Raw genomic sequence first — 24,384 nt, forward strand, 5'->3', positions numbered from 1 at the left:
TGAGCAGGGTAGAGGAGCATGGGGAGAGGGAGAAGCAGACTCCCCCACTGAGCAGAGACCTGGATGTGGGACTGAATCCCAGGACCCTGAGATAATGACCTGAGCCCAAGGCTTAACCCATTGAAGCACCCAGGTGCCCCCATATTCAGTTCTTGAACCAAATGGAAAATGTTATTCTATCAATGTAGAAAGGCCACAGTAGGGAGGTAGGAGCTAAATATTCAAAATGAATATGGCTACATACAGGGAGAATGTTGGCCTCAGAGCAGCCTGAGAGACCAAATGTTCCGATGTCTTTGTTTCACAGGTTAGAAAGTGGAGGCTAGAGCAAATGAAAGGCTTGGTCACAGATACAGAGTTCAGGTGGCAGGGCCAGGATCCTGACCTTGTAACCATGGTTCTCATACCTCCCCTGCTTGCCCACCTCATGGTCAACACAGGGTTCAGTTTGATTTGTTATATATGTCCTGTGAAACCATCAAGATTTTCTTGCCTATTTCTCTTTCTCCTTGGTAATGCTGGCTTAGTGACTACATTTCAAACCCTGAATCATTGTCAAATAAACATCCACCACAGGGTCAATTTTCCTACTTACCTTATACAGAATACATCAATTTATGTTCTAATGTCCTTCCCCATGAGCAGACGGTAGGCATCGGACAAGGCTTGTTGATGTCCCAAGATGGCAGCAGTGTACCTCTCCTTGAGATGCAAAAGTAAAAGACAAATACAGGGCAGGGACTGAGCCAGGATAAGGAATCCAGGCTCCATGAGGATAAATCCAAGGGGGCCAGACAGATCATGGGATCCCAGAGAATGGGCAGTGAATTCTGGGAGGTTAGGAGGCATGGAAATGAGCAAAGGAAGTCAAGGCCATTAAGAATTTCTGAGGAGAGGGATCCCTGGGTGGCGCAGTGGTTTAGCGCCTGCCTTTTGGCCCAGGGCGCGATCCTGGAGACCAGGGATCGAATCCCATGTCGGGCTCCCAGTGCATGGAACCTGCTTCTCTCTCTGCCTATGTCTCTGCCTCTCTCTCTCTCTCTCTCTCTCTCTCTCTCTGTGTGTGTGTGTGTGTGTGTGTGACTATCATAAATTTAAAAAAATTCTATAAGAATTTCTGAGGAGGAAGCAGGGGCTCAGTGTCACTTTATAAAGTAGTTATCTTGTGTTTGTGTATGGGGTACTTAAAGGGGCTAAAAAGTGTGCAAAAACACATCATTCAGATGTTATATTTTCATCTTGCTGTTTCCAGTGACACCAGTCATCTCAGATACACCAGACGTGTGGCCTCAGTTGATAGTCACTGGTCCCTCTTATTTCTTTCACTCCTTGAAACATGTGCCAGCATTTGAGGTGACAAATGACAGATGTCAGCATACCCTGAACTTAAGTCAGGAACTTCCCATGATGTTGCAGGCTTCTGGGTCTCACAAATCCTTGCTCTATTTCTTCCCTGAGTGCATAGAATGATAGTACTTATATCACTGGACTGCAGGCAGCAACAAATGAGGTAACCTTTATAAAGCTATTCCTGAAGTGCCTGCCACATACCAGGCCCTCAACACATCATTTTGTTGACCTCCCTGAACAGACCTCAAAGGTCACAGGACTGCTGGTTAAGGAATGCATAACCAGATATAGCTGATGTTCAGTAAGTGCCTACTTTGTTTCTGGCTCTGTGCCTTTCTGTTGAATCAGTACAATACCTACGTGCACTGCTTTAGGCATTTTAAAATATACCAATGAAATATAAGATAGGTAATTTGTGGGGCCAAGAGGGGTCTTAGCTGAGGTCACACAGCTGTGTAATAGCAGGGTTACAGTTAAAAGCCAAGACTTCTAGTTTCGGATCTGGTCCTCATTCTACCATGTAACTCATCTCAGCCATCAAGATGTTCAGTAGGCTTTGGTGCATTGACTACTCAGAAAAATAGTGGATGCAATGTGTAGCTGATGGTAGGAGTTTATAGGAATGGATATTTAATCTGGAGACACATTGCTGCTAGGACTCATAGTAGATTAGCTCTTTGCTTATTGGTCTCGGTGCTTATTGAGACACTAAATATGTGTTATAATTAATTAGGATGAAAATCAGAAGAACCCAAGAAAATATCTCCAAACCAAGTTATACTGCTTGTAACTCCAATGTTTTGTTTTTACATAACATACATCTAGAGAACTTAGCACATGAACAGGTACTTTTAGATGCGTCTTAGAACAATTAACTCATTTAATCCTGGTAACAACTCTGGGAAGAAGTACTATTGCTATTTCCATTTTTCAAATAAAGAAGATGAAGAACAGAGAGAATAAGAACTTTCCTCAAACCATATAAATATGAAGGAGCAGAATCTGGCCCCAGAATTCATACTTTTTTTTTAAGATTTCATTTATTTGTTTGACAGAGAGAGAGAGAAAACACAAACAAGCAGCCAGAGTGGCAGGCAGAGGGAGAGGGAGAAGCAGACTCCCTGCCTAGCAGGGTTCAATCCCAGAACCCCAGGATCATGACCTGAGCTGAAGGCAGATGTTTAACTGACTGAGCCCCCAGGTACCCAAGAATTCATGCTCTTAAGTACTTTACTGCTTCTCTAAAATGATAAAAAATACCAAATGTTTCCCCCAATAAAGGACATTGTTTCACTCATTCTATCCCTTTCTAGAAGTTCTTCTAGTTTACTTCTCCTCTGAGGAACCGGAAATATTTTCTGATTATCTTGCCTACCTATACCCTGACCCCAGCATCTCCGTTTTCTTTGCTGTCTACCTCAGTTATAGGGTATTATAGAGTCCAGCAAGGTAAAAGATGGAACATTGAGATATTTTAACTAGCACCTTCATCTGTACTGTATGCTAAGCAGTAGGGATAGAGGGAAAGCAAATACACACAGTTCTTATCCTGTGGAGCATTCAGTCTAGTGAGAGAGCTAGACATTAAGGAATCACACAAATAAATGTGTATTGCAAACTAATGTAAATGCTATGGAGAAAAATATAGGGTGCTGCTCTCAGAAAGTACAATAATAACATAACCTAAATAACATAACCTAATTTACATTAGATGGGGAGGTTGTGCAAAGCTTCCTTGGAAATGTAATTTTTAAGCTTATAAATCAAGAGTACACTATAGAAGAAGACTAGGGTTAAGTGTGTAAGCAAAAGGAATAGCAGTAGAAGGCTCTGGAGTAGGAAATAGATTGACACCTTCAGGAAAGTAGCAGAACACCCATTAGGATCGAATGGATCACAGTGAGTGTGGGATGGCTAGAGAGGTGGCCAGGGTCAGATCACACAGCACCTCTCAGGCTAGAGAAAACAGTTTGGATTTTATTCCAATTATAGTATAAGCCATTGGAGGACTATAAAGGAGGGGACATTGCAAAGAATCAATGGGAAGAAAGTAAGAGCTCCTAGGCCAGGGGAGAAGTGACAATGACTTGAAATAAGACAGGGAGCAGCGGAGCAGTAGGAAACAAATTGAAGACATACTTCTGAGTTATGATGAATTAGGGTTTGTTGATGGACTGGCCATGGTGACGAGTGAGAAAAGATATGTCGTGGGTGAGTCTCAGGTGTGCAGTATAAAGATTTGGTGGAGGTAAAGACCATTTACTGAGATGCAGACATGGAGGTCAGGGTGGCAAGCACACCCCAGCTTTGCAGTGTAGTCTGAGTGGCTGACAGATCCCTTCACAGATGACTCCTGATGCCCCTGTAAGCTGACTCCACTGTAGCATTCTCTGTGCTATCTCTGTGCCAACAACTGCTCAGGCCTAAAAAAGAAAAAAACCCAGCTTTTTTTTTTAGCTTCACCTCATGCCTTGGTTTTAAATAAATCTTAGACACAGATGGCCCCAAGAAATGGTCTTGCAACTTTTCTTCCAGTTTAGGAGTTTTGTTTTTTGATAGACTTCACTCCTTTCTACAAATTTGTATGATTCCAAATTCATGGTGGTGGGGCCTATTTTATGATTTATTTACTGGCTAATAATCAGGAAAAGATAAAGATAGAAAATATAATTGGATCATGTAGTTATCACTAACTAGTTTTTTTAAAGCTTTCTATTTTTTCTTTTTCTCTTTCTTTCTTTCTTTCTTTCTTTTCTTTCTTCTTTCTTCTTTCTTTTTTTGGATACTACATAGGCCTGAAAGTTTAATTGTGCCACTTTTGGCATGTCTTTTTATGCATTTATTGAATTAGAGACTAACAAAGATAATTCATTGAGAAAATACCATTACTTTTCCTAACAATGAAATCAAGGCTCCTTGTCCAAAAATGAAGTTGAGTAGTTACCAGAATCTACCTATTCTTAGGGATTAGTTTTTGTCATTTCCTGTAATAGACCTGCATTTTATCAGTGGCCCTCATATGATTTCTTTGTGAAAAATATTTCTCTGTAGAGAAGAAAGTTTATCATTTGGAATGTTAAATGCAATTATATTGACATATGGTGATAATGGGATAAAGCATACGGGTTAAAGGTTGCGGGAACCATGGCTTGGCAATTAGCGATGTAAATGAAACATTCATTATCCATCATGCTGAGAAGTTGATGAACTGTACAGTAAATCTGAGCCCACAGTCAGGACTGAGATAAGTCATTTCAGACAATACAGTGGAGTATTTATGAGCACTAGGGACAATGTTGCAGATTCCTGTCATGGAGATTTCTTTACCTTATAGTTTCTCATGAATATAAAGACCTTACAGAGTCCAGACCACAACTCTTTCCTTCCACAAGAATATATATGAGATCCTAAAACTTCCCGTTAAAGTGAAGCATTTTTGAGAGCTGTGGTAACTAAAGATGAACAACTGGAAATTTCCCCGAAAGTCCATTCCATAACAAAGATGTTTGATAGACAATTTGTCTTGAAGAAAGGCTTTGCTATCTTGCAAAATAGAACCTGGATTTTGGAAGAAAACTATACATTTAAAGATCTCAGTCTTTCCCCCAAAGAATCTTAATCCTGCAGGTTGGATTATGCAGAAGTAACTGCTGTTTTTCAGTCCTTTACCAAGTGACAAAAATAACATTATGATGATATCTGAAAAATATTTTTCTAGGCTTTTCACTCTGTCATTTATTCTCTTGTGCATATTCTAAAGTGTTTCCTGTGAACATGAGAATTGTCTCTCCAGAAAATGTGAGTCTACATTGATTTTATATTTTATTGACATCTGTTCTTCTCAGGTTTTTAAAAAGTATAATCATATAAAATAGTGTCTTCAAAAGTGAGAATGAACCACTGAAGAAATATTAAAACTTTATTTATGGTAACTGGTGACACAGCTGGAAAGCTCAAGAAGTCAACAGGAAAGGAACTTTAGAGCCGTGATACTCAGCCTTAGCCCAGAACCAGAAATTCCTTTGTTAATAGCTCAATTTGTTGAGGGCTCCAGTAAGGACAAATCAGGTCATGTCCAAGCAGTGAAACCTAATAATCAAAATAACATCTGATGTTCCTTAAATTTGACTTCATGCCATCTCTCAATTCTCTGCCACATATGTTAAGCCAGACATTGTTCTAAGCACATAGAATAAATAATTTATTCCTTTAATAACCCAGAACAGTAGGTCTATTTTTTTTTTTAATTTTTGGAGGGGGAGAATGGGCAGAAGCAGAGGGAGAGGGGGAGAGGGAATCTTAAGCCTGTTCCATGCCCAACTTGGAGCCTGACATAAGACTCAATCTCATGACCCAAACCAAAATCAAGAGTCAGACGCTTAGCTGACTGGGCCACCCAGGCTTTGCAAAGTAGTTCATACTATTACTCCACTTTATGGATGAGGAACCTGAGGCTCAGAGGTGAAAACCATCATCTAATCATCCAGGTTCACCCAGGTGGTAGACATTTGGGTTAAGCCTCAGAACCCAGCCCTGTGCAATCCAGAAGTCCTCATCAAACCACTTTGCTATATTGAGCTTGCTCCAAGTTGATCTCCCCCACCTCTCACCGTCTCATTGTTCCAGTTGTGCTCCAATTTGGAGACTTCTTTTTCTACATCAGTAGACATTCAATGCCTTCCAGACTGTCTCCTATCAAACCAGAGACAATTGGTCTTTTTAGACTTTAAGAGACAATGATCCATACCAAGAGTTAATTTGTTGAATTTGTTTTCCTGTGTCTTTCTGTGGGGTAAAAGGCTGCGTTTCTGCCCTAAGGGAATGCTAACTATCTCTAAGAGAGGTTGGATCAGCTCGGTCCTCTGTTCAAAAGCACTGTAGACCAATGGCCTACAGCACTGGTCCTCAGCCTTGACTCACCTAAGAAACTTGAACATTTTTTATTCCCATGCTTATCTCCAGAGAGACCCTTTCCCACTTGCCTAAAGGTCCCTGAAATCTTTCCCTGATCCTTTGTCCCTGGCAGTCCCAGATGTCTGGGGTCATTGCATTTCCTTGTTTGTCCTCTGCCTGCTTCCTGCTTCTCTTCTCCTCACACTCTCATGGCTCAGCAGTTTGCAATCCCAGGGGCCATGGGGCAGAGAAGAAAGAGAAGAGCCCTGCAGAAAGCTGGCTGGATAGCAGTGCAGCCCCAGATGGGGAACCCAGGCCTAAGAGGAATAGTCTACAAGTGCCGAGAATCTCAGCTGAGTGGAAGAAAGATCCAGGCTCCTTTTCAGTGAATGCTGACAATAAGAAAGGGAATTCAAAGGAAAGTTTGATGATTCTTAATCATACAAAAAACTTTATAGAGACAGGAAGTTACTCCAGGAAACAGAACTGAAGCCAACAGTGTAGAAAGTCCCAGAATCACTCCATTTTTGGAAGTCCTTTTATACTACTAGAACTATCTAACAATTACAATGAATTAATTATTCTGGTTCCCTTATAAAAAAGTGAGGTGTCTAATTATTGGGGACATTCAAAGAAAGGATAGATTACTATCACAGATATGATGTGTGATATATTCCAGTGTTAGTTTGAGAGATAATCCAGGTGCCATTAAAGTCTTTCCATCTTTAGAATGCTGTTAATCATTGATTAACAAGAGTAAGAAAATAAAAAGAGTGAACCATATGGAAATTATAGATATTTGTAAGCAGTAGCAGAAAAATAAAAATTTGATTCTCTTGTTAAAATCAATATCACTTTCTGGAACTCCTTAACATTTCTTTTAAAGTCCTATATGCTAGTGTTATAATTTTATATGTCAATAACTATAAGTTGTATTTGATTACAAAAAGGGAATTGTATTCAGTCATAATCATTGTTGATTACTGGGGGAGTCTTCAGTCCATCACTTTGAAGAAGTCAGAGAAAACAATGACTTGAATAACAGAGATCCTAGTAGTTTTGGCCATTAATCAGGACTAAGCTTCTGAAAGTCACGAAAGGAGTTGTTTATGAATCCATTCTGGTTATTTACGTCATTGTACTCCTCATAAAACAGCCCTATATATTCTACCGAATCAATGTTTCATTTCTGTTTACCGTGTTATTAATTTTTTTCTCATGAGTTGATTGCCCTGGGACACTGGAGGCTGTTTTTCATAGTTGTGAAGAAACAGTGTTTAAAAGTGAAATTCTTGTCTCTTTGAAAACCTGGTACCCGGAAAGCTGATTTGAGTTTTTCAAGAGGAAGTAAGAGCAGGTAGGGCTAGGAATGTGCCTTAGGAAGGGAGGTAATCGGGTTGGTAGAATGATGACAGTCACAGCAGATGTGGTAGGACCTGGTGCTGGGCGGAGCCAGGAGTGAGAGCTTATTTCAGAAATGGACTTGTGTCACTGACCTGAAGACCAGGCGAGCAGTCCCTCTGCATTTTCCAGAAGATAAAAGACCTAGGAGGATTTGCCTGCAATGAGATGATACAAAACCAAGTTTACACCTAAGGAAGCTTCAGGAGTTCAAGGAAGAATGTAGAGATAATGTCATCCTTGCAAACCTGAAATATGGGGAGAGGAAGAAAATGCTTTTTAAAATGGCAAAGTAGAAGATGGCCTGGATAATGATGCTCCTCTTTGTCACTGCGAAGAGGTGCATTCTAGCTGGATGCTTTCATCTATAGCTCGCATGTCCTGAGACCTCTCTTCTTAGTCCTCTGGTCTTTCACATGGTGCTTAGTGAACAAGGCCATCTTTCCCCCATGTAAACATGATTTTCTGTCTGATCCTACTCATCTCTATTTGGCAAGTGACAGAAAGACTATTTCTTCCTCTTTGGACTGAAGTATTGTTTTATAATTCACTGAGTGATCACAGAGTACCAAAAACTTGACATAAATTCTTTCTGTTTCTTATAACCTCTCTGTAGAGGAGAAATTAACATGCTCATTTTACAGATGAAGACATTGAGGCTCAAGGACAAAAAATGTCACTCACAGCTGATGACAAACTTGAACTGGTGTTCTTCTGTCTCTAAAATCTGCAATCTCTTCATTCCCCACAAGCACTAGATCCCATCTGGCCCCTCCATTTTGATTAATTAATTTATTTTTAATTTTTAGTTTTAAAAATATTTTATTAATTTGAGAGAGAGAGAGAGTGGGGGAGGAGAGGGTCAGATGGAGAGCAAGAAGCAGACTCCCAGCTGAGCAGGGAGCCTAATGAGGGGCTTGATCCCAGGACCCTGGGATCATGACCTGAGCCAAAGGGAGACATTTAACTGACTGAGCCACCCAGGTGCCCTTGGTCCCTCCATTTTTTTTTTTTTTTAATAAATCAGGAGAACCTAGTTCTCCCCATTTCTTTTTCTTTTTTTAAAGATTTTATTTATTTATTCATGACAGACACAGAGAGGCAGAGACATAGGCAGAGGGAGAAGCAGGCTCCCTGTAGGGAGCCTGATGTGGGACTTGATCCAGGACCCTGGGATCACGACTTGAGCCGAAGGCAGATGCTCAACCACTGAGCCACCCAGGCAACTTCCTGGGCCCTCCATTTTTAACCTAAAAATTTTTTTTCTTAATTTCTCTCTGATTTAGAGAAGTAAGCCTATTCCTTTCTCTCTTTTCTGCCCGAGTTTTCAAGTAGATAACCTAGTTATTATTTGAGACAATCTAATTAAGTTTAGAATATTTGTCCCTTCCTAGCCCTGCAGACTTAAAATAGATCTGCTGTCTTCTAACCAGTCATTTTGTCTGGTTTACGTTCACCCCTTCTCTTCATAATTCCCGTTTCTGTACTTGCTTTCTCCCATCAGTTGCTTCCCACTTTCTTTCCCTAGGGTTATTTTTTAACAAAATTAATTAACACACAGGGTCTCCTAAGTAAGTTTCCTTGTTAAATTCCCTTTACCCACCAGTTGTAACATGGTAGCAGGGAACAAGAGGTTCTGAGTTATTATTGCACATATTTATATAAGGTATATTCGTTTGTGTGTGGTGTGACCCACTGGGTGAATGTGGGACAATTAGGAAGCCAGACGACATGGATAAAGAATAGATTGTTCAACATAGATCAGTTTTTCTTCCAGTTTTTCATTCTGGTAACCTCCCAGGGTTCAGAAAGATTTCTCTTTCTTCAGTGGGTACGGTTTGTGGGTACGGTGAGCTGTCTATTTCATTCTTTCTCAATTGGTACCTATATTAATTCAGAATTTTTTCTTGAGCTGGGTGAATTCTTACAGTGACGACAGAAGACCACTGTGTGAAAGTCAAATTAGCTTGGGGGCACCTCGCTGGCTCAATCCATAGAGCACATGACTCTCGATCTCAGGGTTGTGAGTTTGAGCCCTACATGGGGTACAGAGATTACTTAAAATACATTAATTAATTAAAATAAAATAAAACATACCTTTAAAAAGAAAAGAAAGGAAAATTGATGAGAAATAAGTATGTGCTTAAAATAATAGAAAGTAGGTGAAGGTGATAGGATATCAGGTAATACATTCTGATTTAAGAAATTGTATTGCTGACTTGATTTGATTTTTGTTTCTTAACATAAATTGTTCCTTTTCCCAGAAGGGAAGGTTTTGGAGCAAAGATGAACTTTTCCAGTTAATGGAAAAGAGCAAAATGTGACTTGCCCCCACTTCCCACCTTTGGTGAGAGCCACCTAGATTTTGGAATCCTTGCGTGGCTACCTGTCAATAACTTACATCATCAAAAGTGGCATTTAGCCTTCCCCAGGGGAGAAGACGTTTGCACAGTCGCAGGGGCTGTCTTTGGTTTGCCTTTAAGAATTTGCTAGAACTCGGAAACAGTTCCCAGGGTCTCAAGGCTACATCTGAACTAACTAGAGGTTGAGTAAGCTCTACCCCTATCTCGCTATGCTTTCAGATTTGTTCAGATTGTTTAATTTTTTTAAAGCAAAATCAATATTTTTGACAAGATGATCGTGAGCATTGAACTGAAGAATCTATTCCTCGGAGGGTACCTTCATACCAGGAGCTAAGCAGCCATGGCAACTCTAGCTTCTGTCTGTAATGAGCACTGGTGTCCACACAGGAAAGAGCATTCACTTTTGGCACCAGAATCGAGTGAAAACAACAAATGACAGACAAGAATGTCTTGTTCTTCAGCAGCTGGGGAGCAGGGGGAAAGCCTTTTCCAGTGGACCACCTGGTCTAAAGCCAGGAATGAGGATCAGGGATTCACGGGTTAAAAGGCAATGCATGTTGCACCAAGTGCTCTGTTCTCTGACTCCTTGTGTGTCTGATTTGCTGCAATGTTGCTTTGTTTTTGAAGTCAGGATACTGGAAGCATCTTAATGAGCCCACTGAGTTGCATGCTGTTTGTATTGTCCTTATCACAAAGTGAGTGTTTGCACTGCTGTTTAATCAAGTAAGCTGGAGCGGCTTTTCCTTCCTCTCTCAGCATAGTCTGCAAAGCACACCTGAGTGGTCTGTGGCCTTTGCGGGCAGTGCAAGGAGTCTGGTGGCTTCTCCCCTCCGGAAATGATTGGAAATAAAAACAGAATGTATTAGCAGATTCTTGGGTCTCTTCCAGCCAGGATGACATTTAGGTTTGGTTTTCCTGTTTTCTGGCTCTCACTGAATTTTCTGAAAGTCAATTTGCTGAATGGACACTTAACAGGCTTTAAAAATAATGCGATTTGCCACAAACTGTTTGATGTATATATTTTACAGCCATTCAGGACTCTGCTTAGTATTGCCTAACCCAGGCAGCCCAGGCAGCCCGCGTGGCTCAGTGGTTTAGCGCCACCTTTGGCCCAAGTTATGAGATCTGGGATCGGGTGCGGGTGCCACGTCGGGCTCCCTGCGTGGAGCCTGCTTTCCCTCTGCCTATGTCTCTGCCTCTCTCTCTCTCATTCTCACTGTGTCTCTCATGAATAAATAAAATCTTAAAAAAAAAATATTACCTAACCCCATCCTTGACCGCTCTGTTTAAAATAACCACTCCCATGCTGCCACCTTGCTAATAATCCCTCAGCCCGATCCCACCTTCATTTTCTTCATCACACTTGCCCCCATGTGACCTTACTATGGTCTGTGTCTGTCCTCTGGCCAGCATGAGCTTTACCTTGAGTAGGGGCTTTGTCCACTTCTGTAGCTCTCACTCCTAGAAGAGTGCTCAAATATAGTAGGACTTCAAACTGTCTTTACTGAATGCTGAGATAAATAATTCATATTAAACAGCTTTGGAAGATTTGACTTGTGAAAGCAAGCATGTATTATTTCTGTATTTAAAATGGTTGCCAAAGTGAAATGTTTTTGGTAGTAGGAATTATGCAAAGTAAAGATTTACAAGTTCTTTTTTTAAAGCATAAAATCCATGCAGAGTGTTACACCACACAAATGTCCAGTGGTCTATGATTAAATCGTAGGGAGATCCAAACATAGATGATAAATTTAGAGGAAGTGGTCAGAGTAGGGCAAGTTGAGTTACACATTTTATTTTTCTGAAGTGAGTCTTTTCTTTTTTTTTTTTTTAAAGATTTCATTTATTTATTCTTGAGAGATATACACACAAACACACACACACAGAGAAAGAGAGAGAGAGAGAGAGAGAGAGAGAGAGAGAGGCAGAGACACAGGCAGAGGGAGAAGCAGGCTCCCTGTAGGGAGCCCGATGTGGGATTCAGTCCCGGGACCCCAGGATCACACCCCAGGCCAAAGGCAGGCACTAAACCACAGAGCCACTCAGGTGTCCCTGAAGTGAGTGTTTTCTAAGATGACTTTAACTTCAATTTCCTTTGCAAGCCCAAGGAAAGTAGAAAGCCTGAGAAGAAATGAGAAGTGTGGGCTGGAGGTAGAGATTTAGGAGTCATTCACACCAAGATGCTAGTTCAAGTCTAGAGTATGAACAGCAATCCCAGGAGAACCATGCCTGTGTGATCCTGCTCTGCAGGCAGCAATGTTGGGTTGACCGGCATGGCTGGTGGATCTGGATGGGGGCAAGACCTCCTCTGATCTGTCACTGTGATGCTGTAGCTGGACAGTAGTCCTTAAATCACACAAGAACTAATGCAAGGTCCAATTTATCATTACCTCCAGCTGTTTTTGCTCTTTCAGGAGCCTAAGTGAGGAACCGAGAGCTCTGGGAAGTCAGGGAGGAAGGGAGTAGCGAAGGCCCTGACAAGGAGTGGAACAGTGGTCTGAGTGAATACAGGAGCCCAAATTCACTTCCCTTGGCTGGGTTTTTGTATCACTGCTAGAGTTGTGCTGGGTAGGCTGTATTCACTTGAAGACTCATGAAGGACTGTGTAAGTCACACAGAGAAAGCTGATGAATCTTTAAAGTTCTGCATAATAGGAGAGGAGAAGGAAGAGAGTTCAGTAGAAGCAGCAGGGAGTAGGAGACAAAATCAGTCTCCACTCTAGGCAATCATATGTCAAGGATCCCCAAATGTTCATCTGCCCCTGAGCTCAAAACCTGTATCTCTACTTTGCCTACTTGACATCTCCATTGAAATGTCCAGTAGGCATCTCATATTTAACAATCCTAAACAGAATTTTTGACTTTTTCCCTAGCTCTGTGCTGCACCATTCTTTTTGCCGTAGATAAATTCCTTCAATGGCATTTAGTAAGTGTCTTCTATATGCAAGTTCTATTCTAGATACTGGCAGCAGAATGGTGAATGAAACAAAAATCTCTGTTATCAACTTATATTTCACTTAAGAATAGAATATCTCATGGAAGCCAAGCCATGGCTTGTCCAACACCAAAAGGCCTGGGCCCAGCCACCACCTCTCACCCTGGCCAATGCAGTAACCTAACTGGTCTCCCTGCTCCTACCAGTCTGCCGCCCCATCTCTACATAATGACTGGAGTCATTTGTATAAAACTCAAATATAAGCATAGATTTTAAATTGACCTGCAACTTTAAATCTATAGTAGGTTCCAGTCACTCTCTGAATAAAATCCAAGCTCATATCTGTGACCCACAAAGCTCTGCATCCTGTAGACCTTCCTGCCGCTGACATCTTCCATTTGCTGTCTTGGCTGCTGCCACTCCAGCCATTCCTCTGTTTCTCTAATCCACAGGGTTGATCCCAAGCCCTTTGCACTTGCTGGTTCTTTTTTCTGGAATAATCTGACCTCACAATTTGAAGGACCTAGCCATTTCTCATCATTCAAGAATGGCACTCATATGTCATCGTATCACCTGCCAGACTTCCCCATTTAAACCTCCCTTTTGCCTCATCCTGATATTTCCCATCACATATTACTGGGTGTTTTGCCATTATTAGAAATTATCTTTTTGATTGATTGATTTACTTGCTCTCTGTCTCTGTGCACTAAAATGTGACTCCATGAAAGCAGTGGCATAATCTTTCTTGTTTGTTATCATATGATCAGTGCCTGACACAGAGAAATTGTTCATAAATATTTGCCCAGTCGACCAGTGAATAAATGATATTAATGAGTGAGGAACTGACCCTACACTTGCCTAACATGTAATCTTGTAAACTTTATGAAATTGATATCCACAGGTCCTTCTGGTGAAGCCTAGTCCAAACAAGAACTCCCTTCCTTGGTATATCTCTCGAACTATGTAACGTACTCCAAGTACACAGCCTGTTGCAACTCACTGATGTGTCCTTTCTTCTCCTGTTCCTTGACTCATGGACACCACTCACTATGTAACCACAGAAGAAATCTTCCTCTTTCCCATGCTATCTGCTTCTCTGGCCCTGTCCCATCTTCCCCTTCAGTGTTCTCTTCATCCATTCTAGGACCCCCAGCATATCCCATCTCTGCTGTAACATGCAACACACACTTCACCCCAACTGCTCTTCTCCAGTAGCTACCAATGAGGTTTTCAATCATTCACTCCTTAGAGAAAGTAAGGGAGGTGGGGAAGCTAAAGAGATCACACTTCAGTATTGGGGATGGGGGATATGAAACTTCACCTGTTTATCGTTTTTGCCCCATGACAGTCCATTGGAGGAACTGGGCAAATCAACTGTGGATTTCTGGTTCCTGTGCTAAGTGTTATGATTGGGTTTTCTCTGGGAGAGAGTAGAGAGGGACCACATTTAATTTGGACTTTGGGTGAGCACTTCCAGAAGAATGGCTAACATTTATGTCAGCTCACTTAGCTTCCTGAACTTCCTACATAATTTACCAACACCTACATGGCTTACAGTACAGCAGGCACTGTACTAAGTCCTCCTCAGGTAACTTGTTTAAACTTCACTCAGCTTGCACACCTGGGTGGCTCAGTGGTTAAGTATCTGCCTTTGGCTCAGATCTGATCCTGGAGTCCCAGAACGGAGCCCCACATGGGGCTTCCTGCTCAGTGGAGAGGGGGAGTCTGTTTCTCCCTCTCCCTCTGCACCTCTCCCTGTTTGTGCTGTCTCTCTCTCAAATAAATAAATAAATAAAATATATATATTTTTAAAACTTCACATAGCTCTATGAGGCCTGTATTCATATTATTATCCTGTTTGATAAAGAAACTGAAATTAAGTAACTTGCTCAAGAACTCATAACCAATGAGTGACTTAACTGGGCTTCAAACCCAGGTGGCCTGGGTGCTTATCCTTATACTATAATAGTACCCTGGCAGAAGAAGAATTCAATCTTCAAATCCCTTGAGATAAGCAAGCCCTCAAGTAGGCTTGATAGTAGTTATTCAGGTGGAGAAGAAAGAGGCTCGTGGTAGACCAGATAGAGGTGACTAGGTATGTCACATAGGCTATTTTATCAATTAAAAAAAAATTGCAAATCAGAAAGTGAATGCCCAGTGTTTGCTGCTCTGTTAATGTTGTAACAGAAAGTGCTTTATGTGTTTTGCCTGGAACAAGATTGCCAAACTGCTGGGAGACCAGTGTATCCATGTGGGCTTCCCACATGTCTGCAGTGGAGCTCATGGTGCTCAATCTGATACTGTATTGTCTTTAAGCTGCTGTATACCTACACCTACACTACACCTACCTACACCTACACCTACACCTACATACAAGAGTCAGTATTAAAGGAGGCAAAGTCACTCCATATAGCCTGTATTTTGAACACATCAAAAAAAAAAAATGAGGAAACTTGGAGTTTTGTCATGGGCGGGCCAGGAGATGGGAGTAAAATGACCACAAGCATCACACAAACTCTTTCTAAATTTGTTAAGAGATGGAACTAACATTCGTGGAATCTGCAGATTGATGTAGAACACCTAGGTACTAAATATGAATTTTAAAGATGGGCCTCCTCCAGAAAGCTCAAGCCAAGCAGACATCTAGATTATTTCCAGTTATAGGGACTCTCTCCTCACATTTCTCCACCTGCCACTCCCAGTTTTGTTATTTTTTTTTAATTTTTTTTTATTTATATATGATAGTCACACACAGAGAGAGAGAGAGAGGCAGAGACACAGGCAGAGGAAGAAACAGGCTCCATGCACCGGGAGCCTGACGTGGGATTCGATCCCGGGTCTCCAGGATCGCACCCTGGGCCAAAGGCAGGCGCCAAACTGCTGCGCCACCCAGGGATCCCCAGTTTTGTTATTAATAGGTTATCTGGCGATGACTTTGGATGACTTCTTTCTGTATTAACACACATTTAAAAAAATTATTTGAGAGAGAAAGTACAGAAGCATGAGCAGAGAAAGCAGAGGGGGAGGGAGGGCAGAAAAGAGTCTTTTGCAGACTCCATGTTGAGGGCAAGCGCAATGCATACCGAGGCTCAATCTCAAGACCCTGAGGTCATGACCCTGAGATCATGACCTGAGCTGAAACCAGGAGTTAGATGCTCAACCGACTGAGCCACCCAGGTGCCCCTTAGTACACATTATGATGAGATAATGAGAGTATTGCCATTAAAGATGTGGAAACACATTAAATCCTTATAGAACTCAAATGCAGCATTTTTCAATGGATGAAGAAAATTTAGGACAATAAATCACTTTTCCCAACAACACTAATATGGCGATTTCCAGAGTGCCTTAAAGATCTTTGTTCTAATAGTTTCATTTTGTTTAAAGTTAACAACCTTAAAAATGATTTTGGAATTTGTTCCAGATCTTTCAGGGGTTGTTAATGTATGATTAGGAAAGATTTTAAAGCAATTAAAATTATATGACAATAATTTGAAGTCTCCCTGTAAATATGATAGGGCTCAATTGTTTGACCACAGGGGATACATAATATAATACAGCTCAAAGTAACATTATTTAAATAATAGTTTATGAATCATTTTTAAATTGCCCCTATAACTGATATAATAGCTTTTCATATAAAGTTATAAATGATGTATTTCAAAAGCTAGATAAGGTAGATGGACAAATATATTGCTGTTTTTGGAGCTTATGTTTGTTTTTTTAACTTTATTCTCAAGTCAAAATTGTTGAAAGAAATATTTTTAAAGTGTTTGGTGAGAAGGGCATATTTTTGTTAATGTTTTCTAGATTTTTATCTTCCAATGGAAATTTAGAGCCACCTAGTGACCAAAACCAAAATGTCTAAGATAAAAAATGACAGCAACAACAAAAAACCTTTCCAGCAAAAGAGAAAAATCAATCATTTGACTCTGTTCTTCAATGCCTGAGGATAAAATTACACCCAGCTCAGGTCTACAAAATGAGAGTACCCACAAATTTGATAGGCTGAATCTTTAGTTCATTTGGGGGTTAAAGACTCCAAACATAGATTTGAGATGGTATGGATGGTGAATTTTTGCAGTTTTAATAAAAATACCACTTTAATATATGAGATTTGTGTGACCTGTACAACTATAAGCTACTGCTCCCTGCAGACTCATATCTTCTCCCTGGTAATACCTTCTACTCTCGTGCTCCCTTCAGCAGCACATATACTAAAATTGGAACGATACAGAGATTAGCATGGCCTCTGCACAAGGATGACATGCAAATTCGTGAAGCGTTCCATATTTTTGAAAAAAAAATTACTTTCTACTCTGAAGCAGTCTATGTATTTTATCTCCTGAGCAAAGGGGCGGGGGGGGGGTCCTATAGAAGATAGGGCTGATGGCAGAAGGAATGAGTAAGGTCTGAGCAAGTCAACACTGCCCCACTGAGGCTTCTGATTCATATTCAATTTTGAGCATAAGGATTCAAGCAATTCAATTTGGTTTGATTAAATTCAACAAACCTCTACTGAGTCTTAACATGTAAAAGTTTCTTGCTAGGCAAGGATGTGGTTAACCCACACTGTGTTTGGGAAGCCAGAATGTTCAGTTTGGTTGAAGCAGAGTAAGTCTGGAAGAACATAATGGGAGTTGAGGGTGGGGGAGGTAGGGCACCATCATGATGTGGAATAAAGTCAAGGTAAGATTTATGAAGATTAAGCTGGATGCAGCTTGCCCAGTATAGAGATGGCAGGAAGAGCAGTTAGGTTATTTCGATAGTTTGGGGCAGAATGCATAAGCATACAAACTAGAATTTTTAGTCAAAAGGAAACCAATGGTCACACAAAAGAAGAATGATCTTGGTACTGATATGGTGGAAGATATTATAGAGGTTAACTCTGAAATCTCTGCCCTGGATGATGAGGAAAGAAAAATTATACCATTAGTAGAAATAAGGACCCCAGGGAAGTAGCTGGCATGCCATGGGGAGAGTATGAGTTGGTCCTGGACATCCATTCATTCATTCATCCATTCAGAAAAATGTATGGAGAGCCTACTATGCGCAGCTGCTAAGGCTGCAGTGACGTCAGCAGGCTCCCACCAGGGAGGAGGAAGCTAGCTCCACTTCTGCACAAGGGACCTGATTAGATCCAAGGGGCCAGCTCTTAGCCAAGTACGTCATTTTAATTAAGTTATTTAAAAGCCATAACAACTCTGAAAGGTAATTATTATTATGTTAGTTGTATCAAGGACGTACCTCAAAGTCAAAGAGATGCAGTGATGACTTCACAGTCACACAAGAACTCTGTGACAGAGGCAGGCTTCCAAAGCACTGTTTCCATGATGTCTCCAGGGAGGGAGACCCAGACAAAGAGGTAAGGATCAGGGCCTCTGCAGCCAAGAGCTCTCCGGTCAGTTCAGCCACCTCTAGCTAAAAGGAGCTTGTTCTTCCCATCTGGTCTGCTTCCCCAGCTCTGGGCCTTGCTCTGGAGCATGGCAGGCCTTACAGTTCTTGTCCCTGTTTGTTTGCCACCTTCGGATCTGCTCCTTCCTGAACTTTCTGAGGCCTTCCTGGCTTCACTGCTGGGACTGGACCCCTGGTCAAGGGTGAGTGTGGCATAGAGAAGGGTCAGAGCCTTGGCTTTGAGATCTCAGCGATTTGTTACCTGTGATTTTTTTTTTCTTTCTGGACAGATCACAGAAAAACCCTCAGGGATCAGCCTTCTCATCTGTAAAATGGGACAAATATAATGTGGGTGAAAGTGCTATTGGGAGGTTGTAAAGTTCTATGGAGCGTCAGGTGCCTGCATCCTTTCCAAATACCTGGACTCAGCAGAGCCATCATTTCTGCTCCTAGTGATTCCCACTCCATTCTTCTACAACTCTCTGTATTACTGATCCAGGATCATCCCCAGCACCTGCCAGGCTGTAAACCCATGTAATTCCTCTGAAACCAAACCAGTACTGGCTGGACAGGACAGAGAGTTCAGTTCCACTTCTTAGTTTCATCAAACCAGCGTGTAGAGAAGTTCCATACAGTTTGCCCCCGAAGCTTTGGTACAGTTATACATATTAATGGTGTGAGAAGCATAAATTCTATCAACGTAAAGAGCTACATTTGGAAGTACAATTATTTTCCTTTCTTTTACACCTATGTAGTTTTGTAAATGTTGAGTAATCTTGAAGCTTTATATTTTCATTTAATCTCCTGATTGGGGAACCCGGATGGCTCAGCAGTTTAGCGCCACCTTCCGCCCAGGGTGTGATCCTGGGGTTCCAGGATGGAGTCCCACATCAGGCTCCCTGCATGGAACCTGTTTTCTCTTCCTCTCTCTGCCTGTGTCTCTCCTCTTTCTCTGTGTCTCTCATGAATAAATAAATAAATAAAATTTTAAAAAAATAATTTCCTGATTGAAATTTGTACATATTACCTTAAGGGAAAAAGATCTATAATTAAAAACTTTTTTTTTTCAAAACTGCAGAACTAAGTAAGCATAAAAGGAATAAAATAAACTTTCACACGATGTTTTATGTGCTTTTTAAAACATTTACTTCTGAAATCATTAAAGCCCAAAGCTGCGTTAAGAATCTGGAGATGAATTAGTCTTATAACCTGGTGCTTTTTTTCCCCAGCTTTTCTCAAACTGTGGTCCGAGGATAACTGGCACCAGAATTCCCTGGAGTTCTTGTTAAAATGTGAATTCCTGGGCCCAGCCTCAAATCTCTGGGGCATGAGCCAGGGATTCACATTTTAAACGCATTCCTTAGGTGATTCTTTGTGAACTTGTGAACTAATATTTATTTTCAATGCCATAATCTCTCCATCATTCCACAAGAAACAAAGCTTTAAGTTTCCCAGATACATTCTCCCTCACCTCGATTCTTATCACAATCATTGCTGCAGAACAAGGGCTTCCCTCTGGCTGCGATTTAGTGGCATTTTTGATTTTTTTTTAAATTTTTATTTATTTATGATAGTCACAGAGAGATAGAGAGAGGCAGAGACACAGGCAGAGGGAGAAGCAGGCTCCATGCACCGGGAGCCCGACGTGGGATTCGATCCCGGGTCTCCAGGATCGCGCCCTGGGCCAAAGGCAAGCGCCAAACCACTGCGCCACCCAGGGATCCCTTAGTGGCATTTTTGAATGTGAGTCATCTCCAGCAGAAAACTCAGGATGGTTTATGTGTCCTTTAGTTTCAAAAATTTCAGTCTTAATTCTCATTGAGGCCATTACTCATTGACATAAGAATAAAAGGCTGTTTTTGACAATTAGCATCATTAGAATTGTAGCCAAGCAATCAATAAAAAAAACCTCTTTGAGTTCACCAGTTGACAGTATTTATTCTGGCAGTAGTTAGTACATCTAAATATTAATTACTCTGTAATATTCGCTGCTGGTTTCGTTGAACGAGGTGGGAGTGGGTCAAATCTACAGACCATTCACAGCCTCCAAATGCAAATAAAGTAGCATTTGTTTGTAGGTGGAATCAAATGATTATAAATGAATGGTGGGCCATCTCCTGGGATTGGACATAAAGGTCCTGTAAACTGAGAATTGTATCAACAAACAGCTGTTGGGAAAATACTATTATGCTGTAATAGCTGCTATTAAAATCCATTAGCAATCTTGATGGCCTGTTTGAATTTGATGCATCATTTGCTCTGAATAGCATTTCTTCCTAAAGTTTTGTGGTAACATTTATGCAGATTGATAGGCGGTAGCAGGGACATTCTGGGAGATTAATACCGATTACACACTTTGCCTGAGCTGGCTAATCCAGCCCTGAGAAACACTGCAGATACTACAGATTCAGTATCACTGGGGGGAAATAGCGCCGGACGCCCCCCAGGGCCCTCTCGCATCCGTTTTGTTTCCATGGCAATCGTTCCTCCGCTTTAGCGATCTGGGTTTCCCTCCTCCTAGTACCTTTGCCAGATTCTGAGGAGTCCTCCCTCGGGACGTAAACTCGGCCGAAAATATTGGATATCTAAGGAGATTTTTAAAACAAACAAAAAACCCCACCAAAAACCCCGCCTGTGTCGGCAAAGAGAATGCAGCTGTCTCGAGGGTGGAGGGAGCCTGCAAAGGCCTGGGGAGAACTGGAGGAGCCCCAGCGGCGGGGAAGGATGGGGCAGTGGCGCCCTCTGGCGGGCGAGCGAAGCGGGAAGCCTCCAGGGGCTGGGTTTCTTTTTTTTGTTTGTTTTTTGTTTTTTTTCTTAAGATTTGGTTGATTTATTCATGAGACACAGAGAAAGAGGCAGAGACACAAGCAGAGGGAGAAGCAGGCTCCATGCAGGGAAGCTGTTGTGGGACTCAATCCCAGGACCCCGGGATCATGCCCTGAGCCAAAGGCAGATGCTCTACCTCTGAGCCACCCAGGCACCTACAACGTGATCAGTTTTTTAAAGTACTTTTTAGCCAGATCTCCTCTGCACACCTTAAGCCAGTTCCCTCCCAAATTTTGGAGTATGGGACTTCAGGTCTTAGAAGATTTTTATTAGTTGAGAACTTTAGTTTTTCAATGTATGTACTAAAAAAAAAAAAGTTAATTCTAGAAGTCTTTCCTTTTTTTCTTGAAAATTTTCTTGAAAATTCTTTAAAACCCCTTTTACCCTACAGCTCGATAGTATCTGCTCAAGTTATAAGTGAAATAGCAAGCCAGCAGTTGTTGGGGTATTTCATTATTTTTAAATGAAATTACATTTTGTATTTAGCATATTATTCTAAAGTGGTTTCTCAGTTTTTTTTGGGTTGAGGGACACTGAGTGATAAGAAATGGACACAAATTCAAAACCGCAACTTGTTCCGCAGCTACTTTCACTGGGTTCAGAGGCTGGGGGTGGGGGTGTGTACAGGCAAGGGAGTCTTCCCAAGTTGTTAAAGAGATTTATGTTGTCAGCTGGTTGATGCCTAAAATAATATTATGGAGCTCTAAAAGTTTTTGTCACAGCTATTCCTCATTGAACACTTTTGGTCAGTTCCATAAGGCCAGTTTGGAAAATGTGAAGAATATATTAGGAACCAGTTTTGAGCACGACGCAAACTTCAGATGTGATTGTGCACAATTTTGTCCTTGAGAAACACTGAGTAGACAGAGAAAATAGCACTTATCAGAGCTTTGCTGGAATCATACAAAATGCACAAGTGTGCATGCATGTACACACACACACACACTCACACCAAACACCTGCCTCCTACCTGTGTTCACAGCCATGATGAACCACATCTATCCATGTCTGATTTTAGGGCGTTTGGTCCAATTTCAAATATAGGAACTCAAGCTGCAACAATGCCCATTTCTAGAAGCAAGACTTTAGATGTTTTTCAAGGTAAGTGTCCTATTTATTATAGTATTTATTGACCACCTCATATGTGCACAACCATGCTGCCATTTTTATTGGGTTCCTCTCTTTATAAGTGTGTCACTGATGAAGTTGAGAGTGGTGCCCCATCCCTGCTCCTCCAATAAACTCTGGTTTTCACTGTGCGATTTTGCACTGGGATTTCTTAGGAATGCACGTGGCACCTTCTAGCAGAACTGACCAATGGCTTGGCTAGTGCCTCAGATAAGTTAATTCACTTATTCCTTACAGTGACTCGATGAAGTCGTTACTATTTCCTTATCCTCCTTTTACAGCTAAGGGAACTGAGGACAGAGAAGTGAAGAAAACTATCCCAGGTCATTAAAATACAAATGAACCAAAGATGACCTCTGTATGTTAGCCAGCCCTGCCTCATGAGGTCTATTCTTGACATCGATAATCTGGTTTCAGCCAAAGTGGATGTTTTACCATCACAGAACAGTGAAGTCACTGTTGGGCCTCAGTCTGTCGATGAACTCTGTTTGGAATATTCTGAAATCTCAATTTCTATCTACTCACTGCTCAGAGTCCTGTCCTGTGCTCTCTGTTCTTCCCATCATAAATGTCGGGCCCGGCTTGGCCACTGCGCAGAGTCCTGCCCTCCTTTGCATCGCATCACAAGTATTCGCTTTGTGAGGGGGTTTTCTCTGACTTCTCCAGAGAGGTTTCCAGATTCTGTCCCCGCTGTTCCCAGTGCTCTTTGTTCATACCTCTACAAGATGGTTCCGCATTGTGTATGCTTAGCTGCAGTAAGGCTGCAGACTCCCGTGGGCAGGAAGCTCGACACATTTTTTATATCGCCGTAGTCTGGCACTTGGTATTCACTCACCCATCTGTCCATCCATCCATCCATCCATCCATCCATCCATCCATCCTCTCATTTGTCACATCCATTCATTTTCTCATCCATCCATTCAGTCAGTCAGTCAGTCACTCACTCACTCACTCATTTGTTAATTCCTTTAATATCCATTGGGCATCTACCACGGGCCCCCAGTATTTCAGGTATCAGGGATAGAGTATGAATGCGACAAAGTTCCCTCATCATCTTGGAGCTGACATTCTGTTGGGGGCAGGGGAGATGGACAACAAAGGAAACAATTAGACATACAATATGAATTCAGGTTTTCAAAAGTGCATTGAAGAAAAATAAATCAGGGCCAGGGAATACAGAGGGCCTTCAATAAATATCTAATAAATACTTGAATGAATAAAGCAAGATACATACTGAGGTAAAAAAAGGAATGAGAAGGAATGACATAAATCTTTAACAGGATTTTAAGAACCAAAGTAATCGATTTATGAAATGTCCTACACAATTGGTCAAATTGAAGGCAAGTATATGACCTGCTGGGATAGTGCTTCAAGCATTCAATGGAAGGAAATAACAAGAGGGGTTTGGCTTCTAAAATCTGGCAAGAAGCTGAGTTACTGTTAGAACTACTTAAAAGTACTTAAAAAGAAATATGGTCATGTTTGCCTGCATGAAGAGAAAAGTTCACGATTCATTAGGATATGCTAGAGTGTTTCTCTGTAAACAGTAAGGCTGGAATGTCTTGGGACATTTTAATTCATGAGTAAAAGAGTGAAAGTTGACAGGGGTCATGGTAATGTGTCTGGGACTGGCCTGTTAGTCTGCTTTCTCTTTGCCAGATCAGCAGGTCTTCTGTAGTCCCAACTTGGGTCAATCCAGAAGCTAGCTTCCCTGCATATTCATTCACATGTGCGTCCTTCCCACTGCAAAGGGCTGGCTTTTTTTTTTCTTAAGGAATTTGGTATTAGGAAGAGTGGCTGGCAATAGCGCATGTTGGGAACAATTCCAGATTCTTGAGTCATGACACTCGAGTTCCAATTCTATCTTTTGCCTGTTAATGGCCACGTGACCTTTTATAGGTTTGCAATCTGAAACATGACTAGTCACTGATCCATGATTCTCAACCCTGATGTCACATTGGAATCACTGAGGCAGCTTTAAAACACTACTGGTGCTTGGGTCTACCCCTTGCCATTTGGATCAAAATCTCAGGGGAGAGGTGAGCACAGAGAGGCACGGTGGTCATTATTCAGAAAGAACTCTCAGGACTTCTAA

General features: G+C 41.5%; 1 protein-coding gene and 1 non-coding gene across 6 annotated transcripts in view; both read left to right on the forward strand.

Moving 5' to 3' along the window:
- The window catches only part of PRUNE2 (prune homolog 2 with BCH domain), a 257,435-nt gene that overhangs the window by 111,165 nt on the left and 121,886 nt on the right, over positions 1-24,384 (forward strand). The gene's annotated exons all lie outside the window — the stretch shown is intronic.
- LOC129501143 (U6 spliceosomal RNA) lies at positions 17,135-17,238 on the forward strand. Its single transcript, XR_008662684.1, has one exon. It is a non-coding gene; the product is annotated as a U6 spliceosomal RNA (small nuclear RNA).

Source organism: Nyctereutes procyonoides, unplaced genomic scaffold, assembly GCF_905146905.1.
Source record: "Nyctereutes procyonoides isolate TBG_1078 unplaced genomic scaffold, NYPRO_anot_genome, whole genome shotgun sequence".
In the NCBI taxonomy this organism is placed as follows: domain Eukaryota; kingdom Metazoa; phylum Chordata; class Mammalia; order Carnivora; family Canidae; genus Nyctereutes; species Nyctereutes procyonoides.